The sequence below is a fragment of the Ranitomeya variabilis genome, chromosome 4 (assembly GCF_051348905.1).
Source record: "Ranitomeya variabilis isolate aRanVar5 chromosome 4, aRanVar5.hap1, whole genome shotgun sequence".
NCBI lineage: Eukaryota > Metazoa > Chordata > Amphibia > Anura > Dendrobatidae > Ranitomeya > Ranitomeya variabilis.
The window spans coordinates 638,131,565-638,148,750 of NC_135235.1; positions in this window are offsets into that span (position 1 = coordinate 638,131,565).

A 17,186-nucleotide genomic window follows, 5' to 3' on the forward strand; every position below is an offset into this window, starting at 1 on the left:
TAGCAGAATAAAGAAAGGTAACTTATATGGTCAACAAAAACCCTATCAAAATCCACACTGGAAATTCAAGAACCCCCGAACCGTCTAACGGTCCGGGGGGAGAACACCAGCCCCCCTAGAGCTTCCAGCAAAGGTCAGGATATAGATTTGGAACAAGCTGGACAAAAATACAAAACCAAAACAAATAGCAAAAAGCAAAAGGCAGACTTAGCTGATATAACTGGAACCAGGATCAGAAGACAAGAGCACAGCAGACTAGCTCTGATAACTACGTTGCCAGGCATAGAACTGAAGGTCCAGGGAGCTTATATAGCAACACCCCTAACTAACGACCCAGGTGCGGATAAAAGGAATGACAGAAAAACCAGAGTCAAAAAACTAGTAACCACTAGAGGGAGCAAAAAGCAAATTCACAACAGGTATGACAAAGTTCAGACAAGGTAATGGACAAGAACAAATGGTAATGGTACAAGAACAAAGACACAGGGACCAGGATATTCTGCCTCCTGTAGGGCGGAAAAACAAGATCAAGGCAAAGCTAGAACAAAGACACTGAGAGCAGGATATACAGCCTCCTGGAGGGCAGACAAACAAGATCAAGGCAAGGCAAAGAAAAAAGCCTCCAGAGAAGGCAAAACACAGAGCAAGGCCTGGCAGCTAAGAAGCAAAACACTGAGTTAACACATTGCACAAGCCCAGTCCACAGGAAGCATGCAGAGAGCAGAGGCACAGAATATGGAGCCGGCAACAGACAGAAATCACAACATGACCTGCAGCAGTGAGTAAGATGGTGTGGGAGGGATGGGAGGCCATGCAGTGATGCTGGCAGAGTTGTTACACACGGAGATGGCAAAGTCAGGCAAAGGTAGGTTAGTAGAGGGAGAGAACACGAGTTCAGTTTTTGACAGGTTGAGTTTCAGATAGAGGGAGGACATGATGTAAGAGACAGTGGTAAAACAATTACTGGTGTTTTCTAAAAAGGCAGGCGTGATATCAGGAGCAGAAGTGTATAATTGGGTGTCATCAGCATAGAGATGATATTGGAACCCAAATCCACTGATTATTTGTCCAATAGGGGCGGTATACAAAGAGAAGAGGAGGGGGCCTAGGACTCATCCTTGAGGAACCCCAACAGTAAGGCCTCTTTCACACTTGCGTTTTTTACAATCAGTCACAATCTGTCAAAATGTTGAAAAGACGGATCCTGTGCAGATTGTAAAAAATGGATGCACTGGATCTGTTTTTTTGACGGATCCATAGCGTTTTCCAAGCGATCTGTAGCATCGATTGGAAAACTGATTGACAGGTTGGTCACACTTGTCAAACATAGTGTTACCAACTTTTTGCTATTGATGCTGATGTGGCGCCCCTAGGGGTATTTGCCACAAAAATAGTTATTGACACCAAATACAAATACTAGAATAGCAAGACTGCACTACCATCTCCGGCCAGAAGGGGGAGCTCCAGAGACTCCCCTTGATCTATTCTGGTCTGAGAAAAGGACTGGCAGTTGGGTTGAGGAGCTGAAAGTGAGAGGTCGTATAACTGAACTCCTAACAGCCCTATGACGGATTATAGGCCTGTAATACCCATAGTAGGAAAAGAGGAATAGAGAAAAAGGACATTGTGAGAACCGGGTAGCAATAATCACTACCCATAATAGGCGCAGAGACGGATACCGGATCCGCGGCTATATTCATTATATATAATACAGCAACCGGAAGGAAGTGAGGTGATATCAGCTTCACCAGGGTAAGACGCAGCAACAGACACAGAGTTCAGCGGTACTCCCAGAGGGGGTAAGCCGACAAAAAAAAGGACTCGGGTTGTCCGTCGAACCAGAGCACAGAAGAGACAGATTGGGTCGGCAGCCAGTTCACAAACAGCAGCAGGGCCATACAGAAACTGCGCATAATAAGAGGTGGAAATCCTAACAGGGTCAAAGTAATTCAGAGTTCTTAAACAGACTCCGGTGACAGTATTGGTTGCAAATCCCTTTATGTTGAAGTAAACTGGTTAAACGTTTCAGCGCTTCAGTCTTTCATTTGGACAATAGCCATCGATCCAGGATCGGGGTCATCACAGCTGAGAGGACCTGCTGCTGATCAAGTAAGTGTCTGTTCCTTCATGATATCCCTTACACTGTGCATCGCCTGAGGCCACAGCACCGGGTCAAGCCACTAGTGACATCCCCCTCAAGAGACGGACCTCATTGATCTGGTGCTGGGTACCTCGGTCTCCCGCGTCACGAACAGGATTTGGGCCAGCCCGTACACCGGGTATTGTGTGCCGTAATTGGAGTCTGAAACTGCAAAAATTTGGATGAAAAATCTTGGAAATTGACTTTGTTAAAGAAAATCCCGTTCCCCATTGAAAACTATTGAAAGTGACTTTTCTCCATTGGTTATAATGGGGTAAAAATGGCCGCCATCCCCTGATGTAATCATCTCATAACCGTTAGGCACAAAACTGTTAATCGAGCTACGTCATTACCCAAGCCCCAGTCTAACTGAAAAACTTCAAAATCCACCATCACAGAGCGTGCGGCAGTTAGAGGCAGCAGGGGGCGTGTCATTGTCATCCTGCTGCACAGAGGAACGAATCTACATTATCTAGACGGAAGCTGGGACCGGAGGGGTCTGGATTAACTTAGGGGGTACAGCATGTCGCAGCACGGAGACGCCGCAGCACTCGGCGACGCTAATGCAGCTGAAAGACAGTGTCGATAGAGAGCCCGGCAGCGCAGCAGTGCAAGGAGTGGCGCCCATCATGCCGGTGTTGATGCCATATACCCCGGGTGGCCCGTGGCTTCCAATGTATGAAGGTGAACCTAATACCCTTGACGGTTTCAGGGAAAAGATGCTGGCTCATTTTGATATGTTCCCCGTGGGTGAAGCTCAGCGTGTTAGCCTCCTGATGATGCAGTTAAGTGGCCATGCTAAGCGAGAAGTCACGGCATGGGCAACTGATCTAAAAGGTACTGTTGAACGCATATTTGCTGGATTAAAAGCTACATTTGAAACCACTACCAGCAGCAAAGCTAAAGTACGATTCTTTAATTGCAAACAAAAAGCTAATGAGGGCGTGAGAGATTTTGCCTTAAACCTGCAGGAAGCCCTTAAATCACTTACACTGGCTGAACCCATTTTTAACACAGGAGCTGATAAACTGCTAAGAGACCAATTTATTGAGGGACTCTACACCCCTTCTCACCGGGGTCATGTGAGCATGCTTGTTTTTAAGAACCCTGAATTGACATTTGCCCAATTAAAGGAGAGCGCTATACGTCTCCAGCTGGCAGAGGCACCTCAGGATCAGGATCTCACACAACCCATGGCAGATGCACTTCAGCAATGGGGAATGCCAGTGACATCAGCTACGTCCAGTGCCAGTGCTAAGTCCCTGGGGCCCATTACTAATGAGGCTCTTCAGCAAAAGCTTGACTCTTTAACTGATGTTGTTGCTTCAATGGCTAAAACCATGCAGGAGATGAGAGAACCCAAGATGGAGTTGGTAAACCGTAGAGAGGATGTTCCATGGATGAGGTCCCGGAGATACCTGACATGGAGAGGACGACCCCGTGACTGCTACCAACCGGATGGACAGCCCATTTGCCGCCGTTGCCAGCAGCCAGACCACTTTGCACGAAATTGTGATTTAAACGGGAATCCCCTGGGAATGCGGGCCACTTCGCAGGAATGAATTTTCAAGGCCCAACACCCTGGCATGAGAGGTACATCGGAGGACGACCCATCATCCCTATCGTGCTGGATGGAATTCCCCTCAACGCTTTGCTGGATACAGGTTCCCAGATTTCATCTATACCATATATCCTTTATAAGAGGTACTGGGCTGAGGTAGATATTGATAAAGGACCCTCTGATGTTGAACTAGATATATGGGCCAGTAATGGTAAGTTGGTACCGAAACTAGGATTCAGGGAGATGACCATAAAGATTGGTAAAGCAGAATTGAAGAAACAGGGTATAATTGTCGTTGATGTTGACCGACAGAACTGCGAACCAACTGTATTGATAGGAATGAATGTGTTAGAGAACTGCTTTTCTGAAGTTATTTCTGTCTTACAACAAATTGCTGAAACTGCCCGATCCTGCCAGCAGAGAGTTCTCCGGAGGGAAATAAAAGTATTAATGTTAAGGCAACAGATAGAAGTTGCAGGTGGAGAAATCGGCAGTGTGAGGGTGAGTGATCCAACGTCTATTGTAATCCCACCAAAAACAGAAATGCTGGTATGGTGTAGAGCGGCCATTGGTACTAAAAGAGGAGACTATCAAGCCTTAATAGAACCAGCGTACACCGACAGCAGGCCCACTATACTCACGGCACGAGGGGTGGTCGAGGTACACCGGGGACGGGTGCCGGTACGACTTTTGAACTGTGGAGAGGAAGAGGTCACTTTGCCAAGGTACGCTACAGTGGCAAAGTTATATACTGTTGACAACAATGCCATCACAACCGTTGAGCCCTTAGAATCGACCTGTCAGGTAGAAAATAACGGCTCAGATGGAGAATCGGAGGATTGGTGCCAACGGCTAGACGTGGGTGTAGATTCAACACCTACCCATCAAAGACAAGGGGTGTATAGATTAGTGACGGAATATGAACAGGTCTTCAGTAAACACCCATTGGACTTCGGACGGATAGAAGGGGTGGAACATACAATCCCCACCGGTGACCATCCCCCGATAAAAGAAAGATATAGACCCATACCGCCCGCTCACTATCAATGCACGAAGGACATGCTGAGAGAGATGAAACAGGCCGGGGTAATAAGAGATAGTTGTAGCCCTTGGGCGGCCCCTCTGGTGATTGTCAAAAAAAAGGATGGAACCATGAGAATGTGCGTAGACTACCGGCGGATTAATAACATCACCCATAAAGACGCCTATCCCTTGCCTAGGATAGAAGAGTCCTTGACTGCTTTGAAATCTGCTAATTATTTTTCCACCTTAGACTTAACAAGCGGATATTGGCAAGTCCCTGTGGCTGAGAGAGATTAAGAAAAAACGGCATTCACCACACCAATGGGTCTAAGCGAATTTAATCGCATGCCGTTCGGACTCTGCAACGCATCCGGTACTTTCCAGCGACTGATGGAATGTTGCCTCGGACACAAGAACTTCGAGACCGTCCTCTTGTACCTAGATGATGTGATCGTCTACTCAAAGACTTACGAACAGCACTTAACAGACCTGGCAGAGGTGTTCGAAGCCTTATCCAAGTATGGTATGAAAATCAAACCATCCAAATGTCACCTTCTCAAGCCAAAGGTACAATACTTAGGGCACATCGTGAGTTCGGAGGGAGTAGTGTTATGACCCCAATGGCGAGGGTCTCAGAGGAACAAGTAAGTCTGCGAAGTACAAAAATCCAGCTCATAGGGCAGTGGTAACTGGGTTGACCATATATCTACTCCTAACGCCAACACTAGAAGTAGCCGGGGAACATGCCCACGTTGGTCGCTAGATGTCTCGCGCCAGCCGGAGGACCAACTACCCCTAGAAGAGGAAAACAAAGACCTCTCCCGCCTCCAGATAATAGACCCCAAAAGTTGGATACAAGCCCCCCACAAATAATAACGGCGAGGCAAGAGGAAATGACAAACACAGAGATGAACTAGGTCTAGCAAAGAGAGGCCCACTCACCAACAGCAGAATGTAGTAAGATAACTTATATGGTCAACGAAAACCCTATCAAAATTCCACACTGGAAATTCAAGAACCCCCGAACCGTCTAACGGCCCGGGGGGAGAACTCCAGCCTCCCTAGAGCTTCCAGCAAGGTTAGGATACAGATTATGTACAAGCTGGACAAAAATGCAAACAAAAACAAATAGCAAAAAGCAAGAAAGCAGACTTAGCTTAATCTAGCAGGAACCAGGATCAGTAGACAAGAGCACAACAGATTAGCTCTGATTACAACGTTGCCAGGCATTGAACTGAAGGTCCAAGGAGCTTATATAGCAACACCCCTGAACTAACGGCCCAGGTGAGCATACAAGGGATGACTGACATACCCAGAGTCAAATCACTAGTAACCACTAGAGGGAGCCAAAAAGCAAATTCACAACAGTACCCCCCCTTAGTGAGGGGTCACCGAACCCTCACCAAGACCACCAGGGCGATCAGGATGAGCGGCGTGAAAGGCACGAACCAAATCGGCCGCATGCACATCAGAGGCGACCACCCAGGAATTATCCTCCTGACCATAGCCCTTCCACTTGACCAGGTACTGAAGCCTCCGCCTGGAGAGACGAGAATCTAAGATCTTCTCCACCACGTACTCCAACTCGCCCTCAACCAACACCGGAGCAGGAGGCTCCGCAGAAGGGACCACAGGCACAACGTACCGCCGCAACAAGGACCTATGAAATACGTTGTGAATGGCAAACGACACCGGAAGATCCAGGCGAAAAGATACAGGATTAAGGATTTCCAATATCTTGTAAGGACCAATGAAGCGAGGCTTAAATTTGGGAGAGGAGACCTTCATAGGAACAAATCGAGAAGACAGCCACACCAAATCCCCAACGCGAAGTCGGGGACCCACACCGCGGCGGCGGTTGGCAAAACGCTGAGCCTTCTCCTGTGACAACTTCAAGTTGTCCACCACATGACTCCAGATCCGCTGCAACCTATCCACCACAGAATCCACCCCAGGACAGTCAGAAGGCTCCACATGTCCCGAGGAAAAACGAGGATGGAATCCAGAGTTGCAGAAAAATGGCGAAACCAAGGTGGCGGAACTAGCCCGATTATTAAGGGCAAATTCAGCCAACGGCAAGAAGGTCACCCAATCATCCTGATCAGAAGAGACAAAACACCTCAAATAAGCCTCCAGAGTCTGATTAGTTCGCTCCGTTTGTCCGTTAGTCTGGGGATGAAAAGCGGACGAAAACGACAAATCAATGCCCATCCTACCACAAAAGGATCGCCAGAACCTGGAAACAAACTGGGATCCTCTGTCCGACACAATATTCTCAGGAATGCCGTGCAAACGAACCACGTTCTGGAAGAACACAGGAACCAGATCAGAAGAGGAGGGCAGCTTAGGTAAAGGAACCAAATGGACCATCTTGGAGAAACGATCACATATCACCCAGATGACAGACATGCCCTGAGACACCGGAAGATCAGAAATGAAATCCATAGAGATGTGTGTCCAAGGTCTCTTCGGGACAGGCAAGGGCAAGAGCAACCCGCTGGCACGAGAACAGCAAGGCTTAGCTCGAGCACAAGTTCCACAGGACTGCACAAATGACCGCACATCCCTTGACAAGGAAGGCCACCAAAAGGACCTGGCCACCAGATCTCTGGTGCCAAAAATTCCCGGGTGCCCTGCCAACACTGAGGAATGAACCTCGGAAATGACTCTGCTGGTCCATTTAGCAGGCACAAACAATCTGTCAGATGGACAAGAGTCAGGCCTACCAGCCTGAAATCTCTGCAACACACGCCGCAGATCAGGAGAAATAGCTGACAAGATAACTCCTTCCTTAAGAATACCCACAGGTTCAGCGACTCCAGGAGCATCAGGCACAAAGCTCCTAGACAGAGCATCGGCCTTCACATTCTTAGAACCTGGTAAATACGAGACCACAAAGTCAAAACGGGAGAAAAACAATGACCAGCGGGCCTGTCTAGGATTCAGGCGTTTAGCAGACTCGAGATACATCAGATTTTTGTGATCAGTCAAGACCACCACACGATGCTTAGCACCCTCGAGCCAATGACGCCACTCCTCAAATGCCCACTTCATGGCCAACAACTCCCGATTGCCCACATCATAATTTCGCTCTGCCGGCGAAAACTTCCTGGAGAAAAAGGCACAAGGTCTCATAGTAGAGCAACCAGGGCCTCTCTGCGACAAAACGGCCCCTGCCCCAATCTCCGAAGCATCCACCTCCACCTGAAAGGGAAGTGAGGTGTCAGGTTGGCACAAAACAGGCGCCGAAGTAAACCGGCGTTTCAACTCCTGGAAAGCCTCCACGGCAGCAGGAGCCCAGTTAGCTACATCAGAGCCTTTCTTGGTCATATCCGTCAATGGTTTAACAACGCTAGAAAAATTTGCGATAAAACGACGGTAGAAGTTAGCAAAACCCAAGAACTTCTGAAGACTCTTAACTGACGAGGGTTGAGTCCAATCATGAATAGCTCGGACCTTGACTGGGTCCATCTCCACAGCAGAAGGGGAAAAAATGAACCCCAAAAAGGGAACCCTCTGTACACCAAAGAGACACTTTGAGCCTTTAACAAACAAAGAATTTTCACGCAAAATCTTAAAAACCATCCTGACCTGCTCCACATGCGAGTCCCAATCATCAGAAAAAAACAGAATATCATCCAGATAAACAATCAAAAATTTATCCAGATACTTCCGGAAAATGTCATGCATGAAGGACTGAAAAACTGAAGGTGCATTAGAGAGCCCAAATGGCATCACCAAGTACTCAAAATGACCTTCGGGCGTATTGAATGCGGTTTTCCATTCATCGCCTTGCTTAATGCGCACAAGGTTGTACGCACCACGAAGGTCTATCTTGGTGAACCACTTGGCACCTTTAATCCGGGCAAACAAGTCTGACAACAGCGGCAAAGGATACTGAAATTTGACAGTGATCTTGTTTAAAAGCCGATAATCAATACAAGGCCTCAAAGATCCGTCCTTTTTAGCCACAAAAAAGAATCCCGCACCAAGAGGGGAAGAAGAAGGATGGATATGCCCTTTCTCAAGAGACTCCTTGATATATGAACGCATCGCGGTATGTTCAGGTACCGACAAATTAAACAGTCTGCCCTTAGGAAACTTACTGCCAGGAATCAAATCTATTGCACAGTCACATTCCCTATGAGGAGGCAGTGCACAGGACTTAGACTCGCTGAAGACATCCTGATAATCAGACAAATACGCCGGAACTTCCGAAGGCGTAGAAGAAGCAATAGACAAGGGCAGGGAATCTCCATGAATTCCATGGCAGCCCCAACTTGACACCGACATTGCCTTCCAGTCCAAGACTGGATTATGGGTCTGTAACCATGGCAAACCCAAAACAACCAAATCATGCATCTTATGCAGAACAAGAAAACGTATCACCTCCCGATGTTCGGGAGTCATGCACATGGTAACCTGTGTCCAAAACTGCGGTTTATTTTTTGCCAAAGGCGTAGCATCAATACCCCTAAGAGGGATAGGATTTTCTAATGGCTCCAGAACAAAACCGCAGCGCTTGGCAAATGACAGATCCATCAGACTCAGGGCAGCACCTGAGTCTACAAACGCCATGACAGGATACGATGACAGTGAGCAAATCAAAGTTACAGATAGAATAAATTTAGGTTGCAAATTACCAATGGCGACAGGACTAACAACCCTAGTAAGACGTTTAGAGCATGCTGAGATAACATGTGCAGAATCACCACAGTAGTAACACAAGCCATTCTGGCGTCTATGAATTTTCCGCTCATTTCTAGTCAGGATTCTATCACATTGCATTAAATCAGGTGCCTGTTCAGACAACACCATGAGGGAATTTGCGGTTTTGCGCTCCCGCAACCGCCGGTCGATTTGAATTGCCAGGGCCATGGAATCATTCAGACCTGTGGGAATGGGAAAACCCACCATCACATTCTTAATGGCTTCAGAAAGGCCATTTCTGAAATTTGCAGCCAATGCACACTCGTTCCACTGGGTCAGCACGGACCATTTCCGAAATTTTTGGCAATACACTTCAGCCTCGTCCTGGCCCTGAGACATAGCCAGCAAGGCTTTTTCTGCCTGAATCTCAAGATTGGGTTCCTCATAAAGCAAACCGAGCGCCAGAAAAAACGCATCAACATCAGCCAATGCCGGATCTCCTGGCGCCAGCGAGAAGGCCCAATCCTGAGGGTCGCCCCGTAAAAAAGAAATAACAATTTTCACTTGCTGAGCGGAGTCTCCAGATGAACAGGGTCTCAGGGACAAAAACAATTTACAATTATTCCTGAAATTTCTAAATTTAAATCGGTCTCCGGAAAACAGTTCAGGAATCGGTATCTTAGGTTCTGACATAGGATTTCTGATAACATAATCTTGTATGCCCTGCACACGAGCAGTAAGCTGGTCCACACCTGTAATCAAGGTCTGGACATTCATGTCTGCAGCAAACACAAGCCACTCAGAGGTAAAGGGGAAAAGAAAAAAAAAAATGAGAAAAAGAAAAAAAAAAACTCAGAATTTTCTTTCTTATAATCCCGCTTCTGCAATGCATTTAACATTTAATACTGGCCTGGCAAACTGTTATGACCCCAATGGCGAGGGTCTCAGAGGAACAAGTAAGTCTGCGAAGTACAAAAATCCAGCTCATAGGGCAGTGGTAACTGGGTTGACCATATATCTACTCCTAACGCCAACACTAGAAGTAGCCGGGGAACATGCCCACGTTGGTCGCTAGATGTCTCGCGCCAGCCGGAGGACCAACTACCCCTAGAAGAGGAAAACAAAGACCTCTCCCGCCTCCAGATAATAGACCCCAAAAGTTGGATACAAGCCCCCCACAAATAATAACGGCGAGGCAAGAGGAAATGACAAACACAGAGATGAACTAGGTCTAGCAAAGAGAGGCCCACTCACCAACAGCAGAATGTAGTAAGATAACTTATATGGTCAACGAAAACCCTATCAAAATTCCACACTGGAAATTCAAGAACCCCCGAACCGTCTAACGGCCCGGGGGGAGAACTCCAGCCTCCCTAGAGCTTCCAGCAAGGTTAGGATACAGATTATGTACAAGCTGGACAAAAATGCAAACAAAAACAAATAGCAAAAAGCAAGAAAGCAGACTTAGCTTAATCTAGCAGGAACCAGGATCAGTAGACAAGAGCACAACAGATTAGCTCTGATTACAACGTTGCCAGGCATTGAACTGAAGGTCCAGGGAGCTTATATAGCAACACCCCTGAACTAACGGCCCAGGTGAGCATACAAGGGATGACTGACATACCCAGAGTCAAATCACTAGTAACCACTAGAGGGAGCCAAAAAGCAAATTCACAACAGAGTAGCACCGGATCCCGAGAAAATAACTGCCATAAGGGATTGGCCAAGACCTACCAACGCAAAAGAAGTGAGGCAATTCTTGGGATTAGTGGGTTACTATCGTAGATTTATAAAAGGATTTACCAAATTGGCAGCGCCCTTGCAAGATGCTTTGATAGGGCAGACGAAGAAACCTTCAAACCGAAACCCTCCTTTTCAGTGGAACGACGAAAGAGAAGACTCCTTTGAACAACTAAAGAAGGCACTAACCGGAGAAGAAGTTCTGGCGTACCCGGATTACCATCAACCTTTCATCCTCTACACCGATGCCAGTAATGTGGGATTGGGAGCGGTGCTGTCACAAAAGCAAGAAGGTCGGGAGAAAGTCATCGCCTTTGCAAGTAGAAAACTCCGGCCTACTGAAAGAAATTCTGAAAATTATAGCTCCTTCAAATTGGAGCTACTGGCAGTAGTTTGGGCTGTGACTGAACGTTTCAAACACTATTTGACCGGTGCAGAATTTATTGTCTATACTGACAACAATCCATTGACCCACCTAGACACGGCTAAATTAGGTGCGTTAGAACAGCGATGGGTAGCCCGGTTATCTAATTACAACTTCGTGATCAAGTATCGAGCAGGTCGCAAGAATGGAAATGCCGATGCCCTATCCCGGATGCCACGCTTGAGAGATGTAGAAGAAGAAACGGGGGAGCTTGAAGAAATTGAACTACCAGCCTTTCATCAGCCCAAGGTAAAACATCGTCAGTCAAATACCTATCAGAAACAACAAGAAGTGAATTTTAATCCGTTAGCACACCATAGATGGGCTGACACCCAAGATAGCAATCCGGCTGTGAAGCTAGTGAAGGAACTATTGACTAAGCAAAGTGCATATCCCGATGAGGATGCCCCAGAAGAGACGCATCAACTCTGGAAAGAGAGAGGCAAAATGTTCCTGTATCAAGGGAAACTCTGTAGAAGATACACCAATCCGAAAACACATGAATTGTTTTGGCAGATTATCGTGCCTAAACAAGATGTGAGGATGGTCCTCGAGGCTTACCACCATGGTGCTGGTCACTTTGGTTGGAAAAAGCTAGAAGTACTTCTGAGAGAAAGATTTTATTGGGTCGGGATGAGAAAATCAATCGAACAGTGGTGTAGAAACTGTGGCCCGTGCAACCTCAGAAGGAACGATCAAAAGAGCCAAAGAGCACCACTGCAGCCCATAATCACCAAACAACCACTTGAACTGGTAGCCATGGACCACGTGAAGTTGACACCGAGCCGGTCCGGTTACGTCTATGCCTTGACCATCGTGGATCATTATTCGCGCTTCTTGGTAGTAGTACCTGTAAAAGATCTGACTGCAAAAACAGCAGCCAAAGCGTTCCAAACGTACTTTTGTAGACCCCATGGATATCCGGAACAGGCTCTCACTGACCAGGGTACAGCCTTTGAATCAGAGATCTTCAGAGAATTCTGTAATATGTATGGTTGCAAAAAGATCCGGACGACGGCCTATCATCCGCAAACAAACGGCTTATGTGAGAAGATGAACCATATTGTGATAGACCTACTAAAGACTTTACCTGAAACGGAAAGGAATCTATGGCCAGAGAAATTGCCTGACTTGGTGGATCTGTATAATCATGTCCCGGTGAGCTCTACCAACTGCACCCCAGCTTATCTTATGCGTGCAAGACCCGGCCAATTGCCAATAGATCTAGAAATGGGAATTCTGAAACCAGACGCAGAAGTTCAAGACTCCAATTGGGATGTCGTACGGCAAAAGCAGTATCGCCAAGTGCAAGAGAGTGTGGAAATAAGCCTCCAGCAAACCAGAGAAAGACAAGAGCGAATTTTCAACCAGAATGCTCTAGCAACTCCATTAAGACCGGGTGACCAAGTACTCAAGAGGAATCGTCGAACCAATAAACTGGATAATCAATGGGAAGCCGTACCCTACACAGTTTTACCAACAAGAATGGATAATCCTAAAATGTGTCTCATTAGCAAAAACGGAGGTTTAACATCTGTACTAGTGTCAAGAGACAATCTTAAATTATGTCCAGAAACGTTGAAAGAGCCAGAAGTTGTCCAGCCAGAATCAGAAGTTATTCAACCTATACAGGTTCAACCAGTAAAGGAAAAAGAGGAGGAAATGTATCACACCTGTATAGGAGACTTTCCCAAAACCCTACTAACATACCATGGTGCAGTAGTGGTTCCCATGGTGGCCTTTTATCCAACACCGAATCCAATATTAGAAGTCCCAAGACAGGAAGAGGCTGACCCCGTACTACAAGAGGTTCCAGGTCAGGAAGAACAGATTCCTGATCAGAGTGATCCCATTCACGGTGGACTTGCCAACCCCATAGTGGTGGAATTATCTTTAGCAGAGAGGGCAGATACTATATCCGCAGTAGACAGTAGTACACCACATAAAGAGACACCGCTATTACGTAGATCCCAGCGTAGTACCCAGGGTCAATTGCCGGCCAGGTATGCGGATTACCAACTATAAGACTATAGTCATTGTTATCGTTCTGTAACGTTTAAGCCCAGTACCTACAGAGACTTACCTGTATGAACTTTTTGCATATTCTTGAACTTTTTATCAGCCCAGAAACACTAAATCAGAGCTCCGGAAAGACTGTTTTGTGAACTTTGCTTCCTAGTACCTTCAAGGATAGAACTGTATTAATGGACGCTATTTGAAGTGACTTTTTACAGAATTCCATTTTTTTTTTGTTTCTTTGAGTGGTTTTTGTAACTTTTTATTTTGAAGACTCTGTACATATCAATTGTTATTTCAAAATGTTATCATCCCACAGAGTACTGTTCTTAACTAAGGGGGGATGTGGCGCCCCTAGGGGTATTTGCCACAAAAATAGTTATTGACACCAAATACAAATACTAGAATAGCAAGACTGCACTAACATCTCTGGCCAGAAGGGGGAGCTCCAGAGACTCCCCTTGATCTATTCTGGTCTGAGAAAAGGACTGGCAGTTGGGTTGAGGAGCTGAAAGTGAGAGGTCGTATAACTGAACTCCTAACAGCCCTATGACGGATTATAGGCCTGTAATACCCATAGTAGGAAAAGAGGAATAGAGAAAAAGGACATTGTGAGAACCGGGTAGCAATAATCACTACCCATAATAGGCGCAGAGACGGATACCGGATCCGCGGCTATATTCATTATATATAATACAGCAACCGGAAGGAAGTGAGGTGATATCAGCTTCACCAGGGTAAGACGCAGCAACAGACACAGAGTTCAGCGGTACTCCCAGAGGGGGTAAGCCGACAAAAAAAAGGACTCGGGTTGTCTGTCGAACCAGAGCACAGAAGAGACAGATTGGGTCGGCAGCCAGTTCACAAACAGCAGCAGGGCCATACAGAAACTGCGCATAATAAGAGGTGGAAATCCTGACAGGGTCAAAGTAATTCAGAGTTCTTAAACAGACTCCGGTGACAGTATTGGTTGCAAATCCCTTTTTGTTGAAGTAAACTGGTTAAACGTTTCAGCGCCTCAGTCTTTCATTTGGACAATAGCCATCGATCCAGGATCGGGGTCATCACAGCTGAGAGGACCTGCTGCTGATCAAGTAAGTGTCTGTTCCTTCATGATATCCCTTACACTGTGCATCGCCTGAGGCCACAGCACCGGGTCAAGCCACTAGTGACATCCCCCTCAAGAGACGGACCTCATTGATCTGGTGCTGGGTACCTCGGTCTCCCGGGCGTCACACTGCCTATGCAGCATCAGGAATAAAAAGATATAATGTTAAAAATAATAAAAAATCTTGATATTCTCACCTTCCGGCGTCCACCGCAGCCTTCCCGATGCGAAATGACCCGATGACGTTACGGTCTCGCGAGACTGCAACGTCATCACATGTCATTGTCTCGCAATGCATTTACTGAGAACAGGAGCTGCCGGCAGCATCGGGAAGGCTACAGAGGACGCTGGAAGGTAAGAATATCACGATTTTTTATTTTTTTAAATTATTTTTAACCTTATATCTTTTTACTATTGATGCTGCATGGGCAGCATCAATAGTAAAGAGAGAGCGAGAGAGAATTTCCCTGAAGGGAAATTCTTCCGCACATGCTCAGTTTCAAAAGACGGCATCCGTTGCTGGATTCCTGCGTCTATAGGCTTCCATTATAGCCAACGACGGGCAGCGCAGGATCCATCGCTGACCGATTTTCCGACGTACAGAAAAAACGTTCCTCTGTGCGTTGTCTCCGCCCGACGGACAGCAAATTTACGACGGATCCAGTCAGTGCATGATGGATGAAATGGAAGGCCATCCGTCACAATCCATCGCTAATACAAGTCTATGAGAAAAAAACAGATCCAGCAGAACCATTTGCTGGATCCGTTTTTTTCACAAAATGACGCATTGTGACGGAAAAAGAAAGATGGAAGGTGGTATAGAGATGTTCAGCACAGCCTGTGAGGAGAGGTGCACAGTTGCAGGTTCCCAAACCTTAATATATAGAAAAGTAGGTAACTAGCACACTCCAGTAAATTGTGATGCAAAAACGGGGGATTTATTTACATACAGTAGTCACCGGTAGTCACAAACATTTCGGTCTATATTTGACCTTCATATAAGAGGAGGAAATGTGAAGTATACGCGGTGTCCACCGCTAGTAAAGGACTTTACTAGCGGTGGACACCACGTATACTTCACATTTCCTCCTCTTATATTGGACTCATTTGCCGCCCATTTTTGGCGTATTTAGCCTATATTGTTCAAGTGGATGCAAATCTAAATATTACCATCGGGGCCATATCAAGTTTACCACTATATACTGTAGCACACTGATGAAGGTCGAATATAGACCGAAACGTTTGTGACTACTGGTGACTACTGTATGTAAATAAATCCCCCGTTTTTGCATCACAATTTACTGGAGTGTGCTAGTTACCTACTTTTCTGGAAGGTGTGAAAGAGGCCTAAGGTGAAGATGAGAGGAGGAGGAACCAGCAAAAGATACAGTGAAAGAGCAGTCGGAGAGATAGGAGAACCAGAAGAGAACGGTGTCTTTAAGGCCAATGGAGCGGAGCATAGTGAGGAGGAGCTGATGATCCACAGTGTTGAATACTGCAGAGAGATCCAAGAGAATTAGCATGGAGTAGTGACCATTATTTTTAGCTGTTAGTAAATCATTAGAGACTTTAGTGAGGGCAGTTTCAGTAGAGTGTAAAGAGCGGAAACCAGATTGAAGAGGGTCGAGAAGAGCGTTATCTGAGAGATAGCGGATAAGACGGGAGTGGACCAGACGTTCGAGGAGGTTAGAGATGAAGGGAAGATTAGATACAGGTCTATAGTTAGAGCAGTTTTTGTCAAGGGATGGTTTTTTAAGTAATGGATGTATGAAGGCACACTTAAATGAGGAGGGAAAGATACCGGAAGAGAGAGAGGGTGAATATTTTTGTTAGGTGAGAGCTGACAGCAGGGGAAAGGGACTGGAGGAGATGTGACGGAATGGGGTCACTGGTGCAAGTGGTCGGGTGAGAAGATGGAGCTTTCTGAGGCTATGAATATCAGACCCCAGCTGTATATTTAGCCTTAACTGGCTATTAAAATAGGAGAGGCCCCAAAAATGACATAGGGCTCCCCTATAATTTATAGCCAGAAAGGCTATGCAGATGACTGCGGGCTGATATTCATAGCCTGATGTGCCAATTCCGGCACTTACCCTCTCTCTTCCCTTTGCCCTGTAGCGGTGGCATATTGGGTAATAAGGTGTTAATGTCACATTTGTAAGGTGATATTAAGCCGGCTTAGTAACAGAGACGCATCAATAAGACTCCTACCATTACTAATCCTATAATTGGTAAATGGTTAATAAAACACACACATGCAGAAAAAAGTATTTTAATGAAATAAAACACCACTCAGTTTTGCCATCTTTATTACACTGGTAATCCAAGCGAAGCCATCGATCTTCTGAAAAAAATTAAATAAATAAACCAACAGTATACTCCCTGGTTCGACGCAGTCCTTAATAACGAGTGTCCCACGACGAGTCCAGCTCTGCTACATCTGGATGCCTGACATCCAGACATAGCAGAGATTGTAGATGACCACCGGAGATAACTCTCCGGCGATCACCTACACTCTAGCTGA